At 55.3% G+C, this 4,013-nt stretch overlaps 1 long non-coding RNA gene across 1 annotated transcript; it reads left to right on the plus strand.

The window, feature by feature from the left end:
* The first annotated feature begins 1,089 nt into the window (after positions 1-1,089).
* LOC119096279 (uncharacterized) lies at positions 1,090-1,832 on the plus strand. Its single transcript, XR_005094041.1, has 3 exons — positions 1,090-1,205; positions 1,441-1,539; positions 1,789-1,832. It is a non-coding gene; the product is annotated as an uncharacterized LOC119096279 (long non-coding RNA).
* The last annotated feature ends 2,181 nt before the right edge of the window (positions 1,833-4,013 follow it).

Genomic DNA, 4,013 nt, shown 5'->3' on the forward strand with positions numbered 1-4,013 from the left:
GGATACAGGCAGACTTCATGGTTGTGTGGAAGTCCTTAGCATGTGAAGAAAAGACACTTGGTGATATACAGGGGAGCTTGGAAGAAGACCAAAAATAATTTATTATTCTGATTTGCACTCTCATGGTAATTGCAATCAGGGGTACACCAGAATTTGGTGCCTTACATATAGCAATCTGGACTGCTGCTTCATTGAGATAAACTTGATTACTAAATGCCATACTCATAAGGTGGCTTTGGAAGGAAAATAATTTGCAAGACTTACTTGATACATTGCTTATCCTGATTATTATGTGGTAATATTTTTCCCAATATGTGCAACATAATAAGCAAGATAATAACATTTTAAGCTACCACAAATGGCAAGCAAATTGAATGATGATGTGTTCTGTTAAAACACAGGGCAACAGGAAGGAAATTTGACTAAAGTATTGAAGGAATTGGGTTGAAAAATGTCATCAACTAGTCTGATCAGGCTAGCCAAGGTGCAGGGTTGTAATTTTTGTAGAGAATTCACCTTGCCATATTATCTTGAGATTCAACAGACTGGGGGTATTGGTCCCCTGGTCCAATAGCATCTGTGTCATTTGATTCAGTAATAGTGGTTTTCTTTTGGATATATATATATATATATATATATTATATATATATATATGTATATATATATATATATATATATATATATATATATATATATATATATATATATATATATATATATATATGCAGCATCTTCATTTGCACCTGCCAATAAGATCAATGTTGAGGCCTTACTTGGATTTCAATAAGAAGCATAATTTAGATACTTAGCATAAGGCTGAATCAAACTAGTGGGAAGTGATAAGCACACACTTTGGTGGATATATCTGGTAAACTGCTCAGATATGTCTTAGTATCACATACCCATGGGCACTAAATTCCAATAGAGGACATTTATGCCAGTGAATAAATTGCAGGTTAACAACTAATCAAGCGCTGATGTGTTCCAGATACCAAACGAAATTAAAGTGTGGCCCCAGCTGCCAACTGATTGACCCATGCGTGTGTGTCCTGACTTTGCTAGCTAACAGCTGTGGTGACTTTTCTTCTAGGAACTGCAGAAGCTTCTTGAGGAGCCGGATGTCTGTTTATGCAGTCAATTGCAAGACCACTTCACTGGGTCCAGATGAGAGGTGCAGGATGGAGAAGGAAATCAAGAAGCTGAAGGTGAATTGGGTCCTTGACTCCAGACATCAGACAAGTGCTGCAGATTGGCATCATATCACTCAGCATTGTCCTTTATTTTCCCCAGTGGAAATTACTTCTTGGTATGCTGGTCTACTAAGGTGCTTAATGTCCTGCTTTTATGGTGTTCCATCAAATACAGGCTTAAAGTAAAGAATATATCAAGTTCTGTATAGATGTAGACTTCATGTACAATATGCCCTATTTTCTATTACAGGAGATGCTCTCCATTCACTTGGACCTGATTCAGCATCAGGCTGACCAAGCTGCCTCTCGGGAGACCCAGGTCAAGGCTCTCAGGCGGGAAAATGACAGGGTAAGTTTGGGATGTGATTTAAAAGTGCTCTGGTAGCATTTGCATGCATTTATAGCACAAGCAGTGTGGGGAAATAGAAGAATCATCTTTTTCAGATATATTTCACAGATACACCTGATGTTTCTGACACAAAACTGCTGTACTGGCACTGTACAAGCTCAAGAGGTGTAAGACCTGACGATCTGAACATATCATATGCAGCTGTCTCAGACCTGACCTGACCTGAACTTACCTGACCCTGCTCGGCAGCTGCTGCAGAAGGTGGAGCGGATGGAGCGGCGTCTGTCGGTGCCAGCCCGCTCGCCGGCCGGCGCGGCCTCTGCGCCGCCGGCCGCCGCCGCGCTGGTCGACTCGGCCACCTCGCCGCCTCGTCCGGCCGGCCGCAGCAGCCGCGAGACGCAGACGAGCGGCGACGAGGGCGGCGGCTCGCCTCCGCGCCGTGCCGGCCGCGGCCGCGGCCGGCCCTCGCCCGGACCCGAGCCGCCGGCGCCGGGCCCCACCGATGCCGTCGGCGCCACGCGGCTCGGCGAGCCCGCCGACGCGGAGGAGCGGCGGGCGGAGGCCGTGCGCCCGGCCAGGCGGGAGAGCGCCGGGTGGCCCGAGTCCGGCTGGCCGGAGGCGCCGGCTGATGGCGGCCGGCCGGAGACGCGGCCGGATGCCGAGCGACCGGAACGGCAGAGGAACGCCAGCCGGCCGGAGCGGCAGAGGAACGCCTCGCGCTCCGAGCGGCAGGCGGGGGCCGGTCGGCCCGAGGCGCAGGCCTACGCCGGCGGCCCAGAGTCCAGCTCCGAGTTCACCCCGTCGGCGGAGAGTCGCCGCCTGCAGGCCAAGCTCTGCAGCAAAGGTGGGTCGGAAGTGCCTACCAGCAAAGGACTGCCGAGCACGAGTGACAAACACGAGTGACATTAGTCATGATGGTTTTACCATCCAGTTGATTGTGTTGATATACTTTGCAAGAGGTGGCAATGCCTTTTGATCTCACTATAGCAAATTGAATGTATTCTTTGAATGCTTCATCGATTTTGTTCAGTTTATTCAGCGCAGTGCTGTGCTTTTCCATGGTATGGTTACGCTACACGATTCGTGAGATACGATGCAGTTGACATCCGTGCAGCGTACGCCATTGAGATCCGCTTCCGTCTGGTGGCCATCGATAAGATAATGTTTGTTGACGAGATAATATTCAAAAGGGGCTTAGATGCCGTGTGGTGCGGCCCGACCGCGCGTCGAGACTCTCCCGGTGCCGGGTTGGCGGCGGCGAGCTGTAGTCTTGGGGGCGAATGCAGCCCTGAGCCGCGTGTACCCGGTCCAGCGCCGCCGGCCCCTGTCGCCCGCGCGGCCGCGGCGCGCGGCCGTCTCTGCCCCGCTGACGGAACGTCCGGCCGACAGGCGACGAGGCTGTGCGCCACCGCAAGTGCATGCTGACCGAGACCGAGTACTACCAGTACCTGCCGGCCGAGCCGCCCGACTCGGACGTCGAGGACGGCTCGGCCGCCGGCCGCCAGACCCACATCGAGGTCAGATTACGCCCGGTCCGGGTGGTGTTGGTGTGTGGGGGAGGGGCAGCAGGTGGCGAGGACGCAGTATGCCGCGCCGCAAGGGTCGGAGGACCCACGCGGCAGAGGTGGCGTGCGGGCGGGACGTCCTGTCGGCTCACAGTACGACACGGCAGGGCTTCTCTGATTTAGCCTCTCCAGATTGTGGAGCTAGCGAATTTCACGGTGTCTGCGGTAATAAGGCACGGCTCCCCTCAGTGTGGATTGGTTTCGCGCCGCCCATATCAGTCGCTGTGCTTACCTTGAGGGGTTAAAAAGGGAGGCAAGTCGGGTCAACGGCACTGCGAATGCGCTTTGTCCTTAAGCGCCATTCAGCAGCTATTCGTCACCCCGTTGGTGTGGCGCACGGCATGTGCGTAATGTCCGCCACCGGTTCTGACATGCCCCGAGGGCGACCTCCCGGCCGGCGCCGGTGGGATCATGGAGTCTGCGTCAAATGTAGCTGCCGACGGAGGGGCGGGTGGGGCCGCCCGGGCTCGGACCGGTGCGGGTGGATAGCGGAGCGTGGTACCGGGGCCCGCCGTCTGACTCCGCCGGCTAACCCCGGGCCCGCCGTCTGACTCCGCCGGCTAACCTCGGGCCCGCTGGCTGACTCCGCCGGCTAACCTCGGGCCCGCTGGCTGACTCCGCCGGCTAACCTCGGGCCCGCTGGCTGACTCCGCCGGCTAACCTCGGGCCCGCTGGCTGACTCCGCCGGCTAACCTCGGGCCCGCTGGCTGACTCCGCCGGCTAACCTCGGGCCCGCCGTCTGACTCCGCCGGCTAACCTCGGGCCCGCTGGCTGACTCCGCCGGTGACCGGTCTGCCGCCGCCCGTCGGCAGATCCCCAGCTGGACCATCAGCCAGCTGAGTCCGCTGCACAGCGCCGACGGCACCGAAAACCTGGACGACCTCGTGTTCGCCAAGCGTCACCTCAAGC

Source organism: Pollicipes pollicipes, unplaced genomic scaffold (assembly GCF_011947565.3).
Source record: "Pollicipes pollicipes isolate AB1234 unplaced genomic scaffold, Ppol_2.1 Scaffold_4295;HRSCAF=5057_pilon_pilon_pilon, whole genome shotgun sequence".
Classification (NCBI taxonomy): Eukaryota; Metazoa; Arthropoda; class Thecostraca; order Pollicipedomorpha; family Pollicipedidae; genus Pollicipes; species Pollicipes pollicipes.